The following is a 14,471-nucleotide window of genomic DNA, read 5'->3' as shown; positions in this document are numbered from 1 at the left end:
CGTTGTGGGCGCTGGGCTGGGGGGCATGGACCTGGGCCACCGCTTGGCGCTGGCACACACTCAAGCGGCCACAGGGCGGAACATCCACTTGGCACCTGTGCCCGTAGGCCCAGAGTGGCCAGGGACGTTCTGGGACCCTGGCCGTTCAGGGCATATGTGCAGGCCTACAGGCTAGGAGCAGCCTGGGCCCCGAGAATGTTCCCGGGACCCAGGCCGCTCAGTGCCTGTGTATGCAAATTAACCTGTCATCTTTGGCAGATTAATTTGCATACTAACTCCTGATTGGCTGGTGAGCGTAGCAGAGGAACGGTCAATTTACACGTTTCTCTTTTATTATATAGGACTAGAGGCCCGATGCACGAAGTTTGTGCAAGAGTAGGCCTTCCTTCCCCTGGCTGTCAGCACTGACTTCCCTCCGGCTACTGGCACCAGGGACGCAGGCTTCCCTCACAGCCCTGGCTTTTGTCCGGAAGGTCGTCCGGAAGGACGTCCAGTCTAATTAGGATACAGTGGGGCCTTGACTTACGAGTGTCCCAACTAACGAGTTTTTCAAGATACGAGCCGTCTCTCGGCCAATTTTTTGCTTTGAGTTGCGAGCTAAAATTCGGGTTACAAGCCAGCTTCAGATACCCCACCGCTAGTTGGCGCAGCGAACGTCACAGTGAACGCCACAACATCAGCCCGGCACCACGTGTCTCGCTCGTTCACTGTTGATTTGACATACGAGTAATTTTGAGTTACGAGCTCCGTCACGGAACGAATTAAACTCGTAAGTCAAGGCCCCACTGTATTATGCTTTTATTATTATAGACTAGAGGCCTGTTGCACGAAAAGATTCGTGCAATAGGCCTTTCCTTCCCCTGGTTGCCAGCACCAGTTTTCCTCCGGCACCCGGGACCCAGGCCTTCGTTCCGGCCGGAGCCGCCTTCAGTCTTCGCTGATCCAGCCAGTGCCGCCTTCAAGCCTTCACTGCTCCGGCCAGAGCCGCCTTCAAGCCTTCGCTGCTCCGGCTGGAGCCGCCTTCAGTCTTCGCTCTGCCACTTCGAGCCTACGTATGCAAATTAACCGCCATCTTTGTTGGCGGTTAATTTGCATATCTCACTGATTAGCCCATGGGAGGCGTAGCGAAGGTACGGTCAATTACCATCATTGTCTATTATTAGATAGGATAATTTTAAAATGTACAAGTAATGGAAAATGGACACAGAATTCAACAGTAGAGGGAGAATACAAGTTAACTTAGAAGACTAATATTCTCCTTGTGTCTAAAAGAGTCAACAGAACTATATACTTTTTAGCCACAGCCCATCCACCCATCCTATTACATGTGCACCGTGAATGTACACACACACACACACACACACACACACCCTCACCTTCAGTATGATTTTGAAGACTGGTTGTTTATTATTTGTTTGTTTGTTTGTTTACAATTGGCAGAAGAAGCTCATTCCTCCCTAGTCAACAGCTTCCATTATTCCATCCCATCTAATATTTGGAGCACAAGATCATGGATCCAATATCAGCCCACCTTCCCTTGGAGCCTGATTCAGTCAGGACTTTGCAAAGCAAAAAGTAGCAAGTAGGAGAAATAAAACGTGAGCCTGGTGTCCTTTGGATTTGGTGCTCTTTGGCTCCAGTAAACTGAAATTATTGAAAATCAGAATGTTAAATTCATACCTGCAAATATGCCAACCAAGTAAGTAAAAAGGGCCTACATTGTTGTATTTATTAACCATAATATCACAGGAAGAAAACAATGGTTTTAAAGAAAAGTAAATAAATAAATAAATAAATAAATAAATAAATATGCTGATAACTTATTTACACATAGACTTAAAATGTATGTGGTGCCCTAGCCAGTTTAGCTCACTGGATAGAGAGTCAGCCTGGGGACTGAAGGGTCCCAGGTTCGATTCCGGTCAAGGGGGCTGGTGTGGCTCAGTGGCTGAGCATTGACCTATGAACCAGGAGGTCATGGTATGATGCCTGGGTTGGGGGTTTCGTCCCAGTAGGAAGCATGCAGAAGGCAGTAAATAGATGATTCTCTCTCATCATTGATGTTTCTCTCTCCCTCTTCCTTCCTCTTTCTAAAATCAATAAAAACCTATTTTTAAAAATAAATAAATAAATAAAAATAAAATATATGTGGAGCCCTGGCCTGTATGGTTCAGTTGGTTGGGTGTCGTTTACATGCATTAATTAGCCCATTTCCATCCATTTCTCCAATTCTCACAAAAAAAATGGTACCAACGCAGATTGAGTATGTAAACATGGTCTTCAATCCCCTTCACCTCAGCCCTTACAACTTTCCCTACGGTGTACAAATCCCCATCCATGTATGCTATCAGTCCCTCACACAAAACTCTCCAAACATCAACAAAGTCAGTGAGAATTTTACTTGCATAAGGCATATAAGACTATGTTTATAAAAAATTAGTCCCATAGTACCAGGGAGAGCTGAGCACTAAAAGATTAAGTTGACCCAGCAAGTGGCTCAGTGGTTGAGCATTGACCTATGAACAAGGAGATCATGGTTCAATTCCCAGTCAGGGCATATGCCCGGGTTGCAAGTTCCACCCCAGAAGGGAGCATGCCAAAGGCAGCTGATCTATGATTTTCTCTTATCAGTGATGTTTCTATCTCTCTCTCTCTCTCTCTCTCTCTCTCTCTCCCTCCCTCCCTCTCTGAAAGCAATAAGAAATGGAGAACAAGATGTTAAATAAAGATGTGATCAACAGGTATTCACTAGAATAGAAATAGAAACCAGAATTATCCACAAAACTAACAAACATATGAAGTAAAGAAAAGCAACTTGTAGAATAATACATATAGTATGATTCAATTTTTATAAAATTCAAAGGATGCAAAACTAGGTCATAAACTGCTTTATAAAATATTAAGTTGACTTGGCCTTGAATGACTGAAACTTGGCAGACTAGCACATATGGTAAAGTGCCTAATTGCCTGTCCATGTTGAATGTCCAAATCAGGGGTCCTCAAACTTTTTAAACAGGGGGCCAGTTCATTGTCCCTCAGACCGTTGGAGGGCCAGACTATAGTTTAAAAAAAAACTATGAACAAATTCCTATGCACACTGCATATATCTTATTTTGAAGTAAAAAAACAAAACGGGAACAAATACAATATTTGTATTTGCATGTGGCCCGCGGGCCGTAGTTTGAGGACCCCTGGTCCAAATCCTTGCCACCAACTTTACTTCTATGCATAGATACAAGCAGCAGTCCCTTTTTGTAGCACATATTTCAAGAAAACTAAAAAGAATCCTATTTTACTAGTAGAACTATGTTTCTATTAGAAATTGCTTTTGACACCCAAAAGAACCACAGATATAACCAACAATATTTCATCAAAACAATGAGACATTTATAAATCTTTATAACAAATCAAATAATACAATTGGGCTTCATGTCCTATGAACTGTACCAAGTATATGAGCAAGTAAGAAACTAACCTGTTAGCTAAAATTAAGTATTATATACTTGAATATTCCATTACTTTATTACTGTATTCAAAGTAGTAGGTTCAAAAACATTTGTTGTTGCTGATGCTGGTGGTGGCAGTATTTCAAGTGACTTCAATGTGTGGCCACAGTGGAGAATCATTGTTTTTAAAGTAATAACTTTAAAATCCTTCTTTAATCTCTTCACCTTTGAAATCCTTTCTCTCTCTGTTTATTTAAAGCTATCAATGAAAACATCCGTTTTCAAGCAAAGGAAGGCCCCTGGAAACATCTACAGGAGTGAAAGTGTTCCTTCTTGGCCTCAACTATAAATAAATGAATGTAGAGTTGGCTGCCTTTAGAACTTTTTCCAATCTGTTAGGAAAATTGAAAAGCACTTTGCTGATCATTAGCATACACTTCTTTTAAAGGTTCTAAACATGTCTCATAGAATGGCTACACAAATAATATCAAAAGAATGAGATTAAGGTGTGAGTATTAATTAAACGACAAACTGAAAGGCAAAAAAAGGCCAGGACTGATATATTTCAAAGTAAAAATAACAACAATAATGAACATTTGCTTTTGCAAAGCAATGTATTAAGCTCCTGGAATACATTATCCCATTTAATCCTCAGAATACCTTATGAGTGGCTACTATTAATATCCCAGTTTTTCAGATGGAAAAAAACTGGGGCCCAGAACAGCTAAGTCACTTGCCCAACATCTCCCACTACTAAGGACTGCAGCTGGTATTCAAACCCAAGAAGTCTTACTCCAGAGCCCATACCAATAACAACAACGATGATGATGATTGTGATAAATAACAGCAACTAACAGCCACCACTACCACTGGAGATATGTAGAAATTGTCATGCTTAGATACTTGTAACCTACAAATAAACGAAATTTTGATTGACTTTTCTAAAAGAAATTAAATGTTTTAAAAACTTAAACAGCATAAAATCAGCCTTAAACTAGTGAACAATGGTGGGTAAATTATACTTTTAAATAATAATAGTATATGAATATTAATTATTCTTCCCAGCTTGGACAACCATCATGTATTTATTATTGTTCCTTCATTAATCTCTTCAATTTGCCTTTCCCAAAAGCAACAAACTCGTGCTCTCCAATTTGTAACCAAGACCCACTGATGCAGATTAGTGGCCTAAGCAGCAAAATTACAGGATTCGGGGCTTTCACAATATTTTTGATACTATGTTCAAATCAGAATAAATAGAGAGAAACACACGCATGACATAGTTATAAAATCTCTGATAAGTATTTCTGCTTCCAACCCTTCATCAGCTATCTTTCATGTTTTATCATCTAAGGCCAAGGCAGTCACTGAAATTTGTCAGGACAAGAAATAAAACACTTTAAATTGATCTAATCCCTAATTATAGGTGTAGATGACTTTCCTGACACCAAGTTCACCCACAGGACAGAAGCCAATGACACCTCTAACACTGTCCATCTCTCTAATACTAATTCATTACCTAAGGGCTTGTCTCCAGAGATGGAGCACCCAGGAGTATAAGGACCAGGTCCTTTTTAATACAATAAATTCCTGAAGCATGCTTGGTTATACCAAAAGAAAAAAAGAAAAAGGCCGCAAGAACTATACAGTGTTCTAAAGTACCTCTGTCAGTGGTTTCCTTTTTTGAGGATTTCACATACCTTATTTACTTAATTTTAAAATTACAAAAAAATAGAAGGTTGCCTTTTTCTCCCCTCCAGGTGAAGGCATTAAAATAATAACTAGCCACCATTTATTTTCACTATAATTTCACAAAAAGGAAGGACCTTTTGAAAAAGAAAAGAGAACACATCTCTGACTAAAAGACCATCCTTCCTTAAAAAGTAGGCTTGGCAATCCTATACAACAAACACACACACACACACACACACACACACACACACAGAGTCGTGTATTCTCTCCCTCTAAAGTCCTTCTCTTCTACTGCTTTTTCACTTAGCTCAGTACTAGTAACAAATATTCTTTTTTTCTTTTTTAAAAAATAATTATTTTTGAAAGTCCCCCTTTTTCCCCAATGACCCCCTTCAGCCCGCCCCCATCTCACCCCACCCCCAGGCCTTCACCACCCTATTGCCTGTGTCCATGGGTAATGCATATTTGCATATAAGGTCTTTGGTTGATTACCTCCCACCCACCTCCCACCTATCTACCCTCCGAGATTCCATACTCTGTTCCATGCTTCCATGTCTCTGGATCCACTCCATTCATCAGTTTGAGTACCAGTAACAACTTTTTCACAGGCCTGTATTTGGGAATCTCTGGGCAATATCACTACTGTTCCAACATTTCTCTAGTAGCATGGGAAACAGTGTTAATGACAGTGCTAATTTCAAGTGCATTTAGATGACAATAAAAGCTGAGAAAATAATCATGTACCAGCCATGGTATAGGAGTACCTCACTTTCCAGAAGCCATGTAGTCCCTAGAAATTCTCTAACATAAAAATTTCCATAAAACTCTATACATACCTCCATTCAAAGACTTGCCAGATTATATTGGGACTTTTTTTAAACCAGTGAGCCTTATGTCTTGTTCATCTTTTAATACCTATCACATGGCAGAAGTTTCTAGAATATGGTAGGTATGTAATAAAAGCAGTTTGAGTCAGTAAATTCTATATATTGAATATTTCCACATTTTCAATTATAAACCAAAAGTTTATTCGTCTAGAAATAAAACTACTGAATAGAAAAAAAATGTTTAATATAGTATATTTGATAAATTATTTCCTAATCTATAAATATAAAAGCCAAGCAACCGGAATGACGGAATGAATGACCAGAACAACCAGTCGCTATGACAGCGCACTGTGGTGGCCAACCAGCCCAATCGGGCCCCCCCAATCTCCTGCAGCCCCTCCTCCCAGCCAGCCTGGCCGCCAATTGGCCCCCCCGGAGGTGGGGCCAGCCAATCGCCTGCGGCCCCTCCCCCCAGCCGGCCCTGCCCCTGATAGGTTCCCTCCACCCCCATCGGGGGCTGGGCAACCAGCCAACCTCCCATGCCCCCTGCCCCACTGCCCGGCCCCAATCAGGCCCTGAACAGGGACGGGGCCAGCGGCTCCTCCCCCCCTCATCAGGGCAGGATGGCCAGACCCCACCCGTGCACCAATTCATGCACTGGGCCTCTAGTATTTTAATAATACTAAGTCACGAAATGCAAATTTAAAAATTAAGATGGGCTAAGTAAAATAAATCAGATAAAGACAAATTCTGTATGATATCAGTGATAGGTGGAACCTAAAAAAGCCGAACTCATAGAAACAGAGACTAGTAGTTACCAAGGGCTGGGGATTGGGAGAAATGAGGAGATGTTGGTCAAAGAGCACAAATTTCTAATTACAAGGGTAGTAAGTTTTGGGGCTCTAAGGTACAGCATGGTGATTATAGTTAACAATACTGTATTATATACTTCAAATTTGCTAAGAAAGTAGACCTTAAATTTTCTCATCATAAAGAAAGAAATGGTAACCACATGGAGGTGTTAGCTAAAGCTATGATAGTGATCTTTTGTGAAATATAAGTGTAACAAATCAACACACTGTATACCTTAAATTAACACAATGTTATATGTAAATTATATCTCAAAAAAGTTTTAAATAAATATGAATAGGATTTTTCATAATTAATATATTTATGAATGTAAAAAGAAAAAAGACAAGCTTACTTCACAAAAACCTAACTAAAAAAATGCACAGTTCCTTAGTTCCTTGAATTATTGCCCCCTACAAATATTCAATCCTATATAATAAAAGCCTAATATGCAAATAGACCGAATGGCAGAACAACTATTCGCTATGACATGCACTGACCACCAGGGAGCAGACGCTCAACAGAGGAGCTTCCCCCAGCCCACAGGCCCCAGCCAGCAGCGGCAGTGGGGGGCAGGGCCAGCGAGCGGGCGGTGCCAGGCCAGCCAAGGCAGGTGCCAGCGGGGGGGGGCACCCCTGTCACCCCGCCTGTCGCCCCACAGATTGGCCCTGATTGCCAGCCAGGCCTAGGGGACCTACCCGTGAACAAATTTCGTGCACTGGGCCTCTAGTAAGATAATGCCTTATTTTCTAATACTTTATAAAAAATCTAACTGACTATTAAAAATAGAAGAAGCCTATATAATAAAAGGCTAATATGCAAATAGACTGAATGGCAGAATGACTGGTCACTATGACGTACACTGACCACCAGGGGGCATATGCTCAACGCAGGAGCTGCCCCCTTGTGGTCAGTGTGCTCCCACAGGGGAAGCGCCGCTCAGCCAGAAGCCGGGCTCACGGCTTGCGAGCACAGCGGCGGTGGCGGGAGCCTCTCCTGCCTCCGCAGCAGCACAAAGGATGTCTGACTGCTGGCTTAGGCCCAATCCCCACGGGTGGACATCCCTCGAGGGCTCCCAGACTACAGGAGGGTGCAGGCCGGACTGAGGGACCACCCCCCCACGAGTGCACGAATTTCATGCACCAGGCCTCTAGTGGTTTATATTCAAGGATGAGAGGAAAATATTCAGAACAAAGATGAATGCACAACATGAATAAAGTAGTATAATTTAGGAATTCCCTCCATAGCAAAAGAACCTAATAATTTTGTCAATTTTACCATTAACAAATAAAAGTGAAAGGTCTATGCCGTGACCAGTTTGGCTCAGTGGATAGAGCATCGGCCTGCAGACTCAAGGGTCCCAGGTTCGATTCCGGTCGAGGGCATGTACCCATTGGGAGGTGTGCAGGAGGCAGCTGATCGATGTTTCTCTCTCATCGATGTTTCTAACTCTCTATCTCTCTCCCTTCCTCTCTGTAAAAATCAATAAAATATATATATTTTTTTAAAAGTGAAAGGTCTAGTGGAAAGAGCATGGACTTTGCACTTATTCACTCGTTTATTCATTCATTCACCAAATATTTATTTCATAGCCATTGAGGTCTGGTCCAGGTGTTACTGGGATACCACAACGGAAAAAGGAGACAAAAATCTCTTCTCTCACGAAACTCTATATTCTAGCAGGAAGAGACAAATAATAGTAACTGTAAAAAATAAATAAATACATTAAATGGCATATCAGATGGGGAAAATAGTATGTAGGCATGGAGGATATAATTTTTAATAGAATATCATCTGGAAGATAGCATTTGACAAGTACTTTTAGGAAATGAGATAGTCCGCCAAGAGGGTGTCTGGGGGCAAAACAAAAAGCAGAGGAGATAGCAAATGCAAAGGTCCTCTGGCAGGAGGGAGCGTGCTGGTGAATTATCAAACATGACCGGAGCCAGAGTGGAAAATGAAGGAGAGAGGCCAGAAGAGTGAGGGACTAGTAGCTGAAATCTTGGGCCTTGTGAAACACTACAAGGACTTCAGCCTTGATTATGGTTCTGAACTAGATTTGTACCTTGACTGCTTCCTAGGTGACATTGAACAAGGCACTTATTTCTCTGAACATTAGGTTCCTTATCTGTAAAATTGAGAAAATGTACTTGACAGGGTTGAATGCGTATTAAATGAAGACTATCTGAAAGGTGGAAAATGCTTTTCACAAAAAGTTACCCTTCATTTGACAAACATCTATCAAGTATCTACAGCAGATAGTATGAGATCAATTCCCAATTTTAAAACTATTTTTTGTGTGTTGCCCTAGCCAGTGTTGCTCAATGGTTAGAAAATCGGCCTGGGCACCAGAGGGTTGCAGGTTCAATTCTTAGTCAAGGGCATATACCTGGGTTGCAGGTTCCATGATCCCTACCCCTACTCAAGGGCACTTGTAGAAGGCAACCAATCAATGTGTCTCTCTCACATCAATGTTTCTCTCTCTCTTTCTCCCCTTCCACTCTCTCTTAAAAAGAAAATCAATAGAAAAAATATCGCCACCAGGAATCGAACCATGACCTCCTGGTTCATAGGTCAACGCTCAACCACTGGCCAGGCATGAAATTTTATTTTAATAATATCAAACTTCGCCTTAGCCAGTTTGGCTCAGTGGATAGGCAGCCGTGGGCAAACTACGGCCCACGGGCCGGATCCGGCCCATTTGAAATGAATAAAACAAAAAAAAAAGACCGTACCCTATTATGTAATGATGTTTACTTTGAATTTATATTAGTTCACACAAACACTCCATCCATGCTTTTGTTCCGGCCCTGCGGTCCAGTTTAAGAACCCATTGTGGCCCTCGAGTCAAAAAGTTTGCCCACCCCTGGGATAGAGTGTCGGCCTGTGGATTGAAGGATCCTGGGTTTGATATGCCCAGGGTTGTGGGCTTGTTCCCCCGTAGGGGGCATGCAGGAGGCAGCTGATCAATGATTCTCTCTCATCATTAATGTTTCTATCTCTCCCTCTCCCTTCCTCTCTGAAGTCAATAAAAATATATTTTAAAAAATAATAATGTCAAACTTCAATTAAACAAAGGCCATCTTTTTAAAACCCTCAAATATCCCCCATAACTTGTCTTCTCTTCTGTACTTGTCTTTTAAGACAAGGAACAAGGAGCAAATCATAAAATCATAATCTGGTAAAAAGGAATTAACAGAACAAACTTCCGGGATATGTCCGAGAGTCAGAATTGTTGAAGGCCAATTTTCAGCAGCTTTCACAAGTATGAGCAATAAAAATCTTCAAAAAGCACTCTTTTTACTTATGTCATGATTATAAGGTAAAGAAATAAATTAATGGAATTACAGATTTTCCACAAGCACCTACCTTTTGGTTGACCCTCCCCCACAAAAAAATAAATAATGCAATAGAAGAACACATGATTTTCAAGTATTTCAGTTCATTGAAGGTTCCTCTCTCCCCAAGAGATTACTTCTACAAGGGATAAAAATGGCCTATCTACTTTCCAGTTGTTTTGAGGGTTAACATCAATATAAATCAGTTCAAAATGGGATGAACCTGCAGCTATTTACACTATGATATGAGGTTTAAAAACAGATAGATGGACAGATGGATAGACAAATAGATAGATGTCACATTAATATCAATTAAACCCACTGTCTGCTATTTTACAACTTACAGTTGACACCAAAGACATCATTAAACTTTTTTTAAAAAAAGGATTTAAGGTAAAAAACAGAGTAAATCCAATGTTGCAATGCAAGCTTAGAGATGCTATTTCTGAACCTCAGTTGGGAGTTTTAAATATGAGATCTTAAGCTCCTGCGAGGGACACAGGACTGAGTGACCATAGTGGAATGGCGTCTAAACCCAAGAGTAATAAAGAGTGTACATTTATAATTAAGGTCATAATCTAGACAATAAAACCCAGTGATGGCATGTAGTACACCCCACTAATTGTGGAACTCACCTATATATCATAAATGTAAGCCCATCTATAATGGTCAAGGAAATCCAAAATTCAAATTTGAAACACCATACTAAGAAAAAAGAAATCCTTTTAAAACCTTATTTCTTACTATGTATAAAAACAGTACTGTCGCCCTGGCCAGTGTGCTCAGTGGTTGGAGTTGCCAGCCCACACACCAAAGGGTCTCAGATTTGATTTCTGGTCAAGGGCATGTACCGGACAAGGTTTGATCCCCTGCCCTGGGTCACAGGGCAAGTGCAGGAGGCAACCAATCAACATGTCCCTCTCACATAGATGTTTCCCTCTCTCCCTCTCTCTCTCTCTATCTCTCTGTCTCCCTCCTCCTTCCCTCCCTGCCTTAAAAAAAAAAAAAATCAATGGAAAAAATATCCTCAGGTGAGGATTAACAAAACAAAACAACAACAAAAACCAGTGCTGTCAAGCAAAAAACAATAGAGCAAGCATGTCAAATCCACAGCCCCCCAGGCTGCATGCGGCCCACAAGTAATATTTTTTCATCCCAGTCAATATAGAAGTATGTAAGAAACATTTTAATAAAAATTTCATAACTTTTACAATATCCTGTTATACATAATCCTATATAATAAAACCCGAACAAACAAATCGACCGAACAGCGGAACGACTGGTCGCTATGATGCGCACTGACCACCAGGGGGCAAACACTCAACACAGGAGCTGCCCCCTGGTGGTCAGTGCGCTCCCACAGGGGAAGTGCTGCTCAGCCAGTGGTGGTGGTGGGAGCCTCTCCCGCCTTCTTGGCAGCACTAAGGACCCCTCGGGGGATGTCCGACTGCCAGCTTAGGCCCACTCTCTGCGGCAGTGGACCTAAGCCAGCAGGTGGACATCCCCCGAGGGCTCCCGGACTGCGAGAGGGCGCAGGCCGGGCTGAGGGCCCCCCCCCCCCGCACAAATTTTATGCACCGGGCCTCTAGTTATTAATAACAAACAACAATGTTCACTAATGACTAATTACTATAATTGTGTTGCACTGATTGCCTTATCGCAGGCGCACCATTTCTCTCCACTAATACTAGCAGTGAATATTTTAGCAGCCATTTGCCACGTCATTAGTCTTGGACTGACTTGTTTTGGTGTGCACAACAGGAAATATTACCCTTTCAGAGAACAAGAAAAACAGGTTTATTTGCATTACGCTTATTAATTTGTGCAGTTATTCAGTGTCTGGTAAGTTAATATTCAAGAAAAAAATATTAATTTTTCTTAAAACGTTCTATTGTTTATGTTAACGATTATTCATTTATTTCAGCCCTTTGTATTCAGCATGTCTCTATTGGAATAAACCTACGTGTCTATGAAAATTGAAGTTTTTGGGGTTTTTTTGCAGCCCACATAAACTTAAACCTTGTTTATTTGGCCCGTGTTAGCCTTTGAGTTTGACATGCTTCGGCTACAGAATCAGATTGTCTGGATTCTAAACCTGGCTTTGCCACTTCCTAGCCTGGAAACCATAGGTGAGTTTCTGTGCCTCAGTTTCCTCATATGTAAATGAAGGCATAATAATAGTTCCTACCTGATATAGCTGACTTAAGAATTAAGTGTGTGAAGAAAAAGAAAAATACATAGAACAATGGAACTTCTCAGGTGCTCAATAAACCTCAGATGCTAAATGTTCTTAAAAAAGCATTGCCGAGCCTTCATATCCTTTGTAAATGAGTGTAAAGATAGTAGCTCTGTCACAGTGCTAGCTCAAGAATTTCATGAGGTAATACATAAAATGTTTCACACAAGGCCTGGCACATGGAAAATGCTCAATAAATGTCAGCTTTTAAAAACAATACTTAACAGATAAACATAAATTGCTAATATATAGAGGGTTTCTTCCCTTCCCTTTTTTTGTGTGTCCAATTGTGTAAGCCATATTTGAAGAAAATAATATTGAGCTTGACCTACTAATATCCAGTGAGATTACTTCAAAATAAAAATGTAATTTGATTAGAGGAAAGGTAAAGATGCTGACTCAATACAATATGTGAAATGATTCAGCTGTCAGGACATGCATCAGCAACATGTCAAAATCCTGAAGGGCGATGAGAGTTAGTGTTTGGATGAATGAATGACAGACTAACAGAGCATCTGGGATAGAAAAGCAAGAATTTATAAAGAGTTCAACAATCTGGATGAGCACTGCCAAGACCAGGACACAGCCAGTTCTCACACATCCCCAGAGCTCGCTCCAGATACAATCCGGTTTATGCTTAATTTACAAAGGAAAAAAAAAACAAGCCATGTTTGACAGTTCTGTCCTTTGAGTCTAAATTCTGAATTAATATTCACAGATGTTAACACTTATAAATACAAGCTAAAAGTAGTAATAATAATTTACATTTGAAGAGTTCTTTACAATAACATATTCATATCAATACTATTGACTTCCCACTAAAATAACATTAAGCTCTGAACCACTTCAAAGTATTTTGTAAACCTTTTTGCTTTTCTACACACCCTATTAAAGATCTAAGGTGTTAGCTAAAATTCTGCAAGCTTTTTATAACCTCCAACAAGGCCTCAGGCTAAGTCTGAAAGGAATGTGATAGGTAGTTTCAACCTTCCAAGAACAAACCTTTATTTGCTTAGAATCTACTATGTTTAACTTAATAATCAATCATTTATTCATTCATTCCACAAATATTTACAGAAGACTTTTTACATGCCAGGCACTAATCTAGGTCTTAAGTATACATTTCTGAGCAAAATCAAACAAGATCCTAGCTTTCATGAAGCTTACAGACCAAAAGGGAAGAAAACTCAATTAAATGGTCATATAAATAAATAAATATAAAAGTAAAACATGAAGGTTGCCCTATGAAGAAAAGGTACAATGTACTATATAAGAGTACGTACTACAGAGAATGACAAAGAAATATACTTGTCCTAAAAAAAAAAAGTGCAGTCTGGTGAGAAGCAAAATTAATATATATAAATAAGAGGAAAATTACAAGGAAAATGCAATTAAGTACCTAAATTTAATGGACCAAGTTAAGAGACAGGAATGGGAAAAGCACTTGGCGAGGACCTACAATACTCCAGCCAAGACCTTTCACGTGTTCTCTCACTGAAGCCTTGCAAAAACCCTACAAAGTAGCATTTTACAGATGAGAAAACTAAGGTCTCAAGATATTCAGTTCTATTAGTATGAGTCAATAACTACAGTGTAGAAACAGCTTCATTAATAGAACCAGACAGTATGATAATCTTATAGCAAAATAAAATATATTTGACATTAATTTAGACAGATATATGTAGCAGCAGAAATTAGATCAGAGCAATGAATGTGTCTTCATCATCCTCTACCACCCTTTTTACAGCCCACCTCCAACCCCAAGGCATACAGTTATTTTCACCACAATCACACCCTGTGCTCATGACCTTTCCACACCCACAAAAATCGGCTTTCCCTCTGAAAATGTGGTTAAGTTCCCTGGCTGCTAAAGGGTTAATGGGCTTACCATGAAGAAACATATTTATACTACTGCACAGACTTCATGGAATGGCCTAATGGCTTCGTTCAATGGCCTAATTTTAACAATGGGAATTTCAGACATAAAATGGGCAAATTATTTCAAGCCCCTCTAGGCACATCTATTCTACTTTCACAAGAATTGTAAGGCAAGCCTTATCACCCAATTTGGGGGGGGGGGGGG

General features: G+C 40.5%; 1 protein-coding gene across 4 annotated transcripts in view; it reads right to left on the bottom strand.

Annotated features, from left to right (window-relative positions):
• PPP2R5E (protein phosphatase 2, regulatory subunit B', epsilon isoform) overlaps nt 1-14,471 on the bottom strand; it is a 176,714-nt gene that overhangs the window by 113,026 nt on the left and 49,217 nt on the right. Inside the window, exon 1 of one of the 4 annotated variants that reach the window (XM_014545932.1) lies at nt 1,532-1,626. The exons of 2 other annotated variants lie outside the window; for them this stretch is intronic. The gene's annotated coding sequence lies outside the window, so the exon portion shown is untranslated. One more of the 4 variants, XM_014545931.1, reaches the window with a different exon arrangement.

The sequence above is a fragment of the Myotis brandtii genome, unplaced genomic scaffold, assembly GCF_000412655.1.
Source record: "Myotis brandtii unplaced genomic scaffold, ASM41265v1 scaffold423, whole genome shotgun sequence".
In the NCBI taxonomy this organism is placed as follows: Eukaryota; Metazoa; Chordata; class Mammalia; order Chiroptera; family Vespertilionidae; genus Myotis; species Myotis brandtii.
This window is presented reverse-complemented; position numbering and strand designations above follow the sequence as displayed.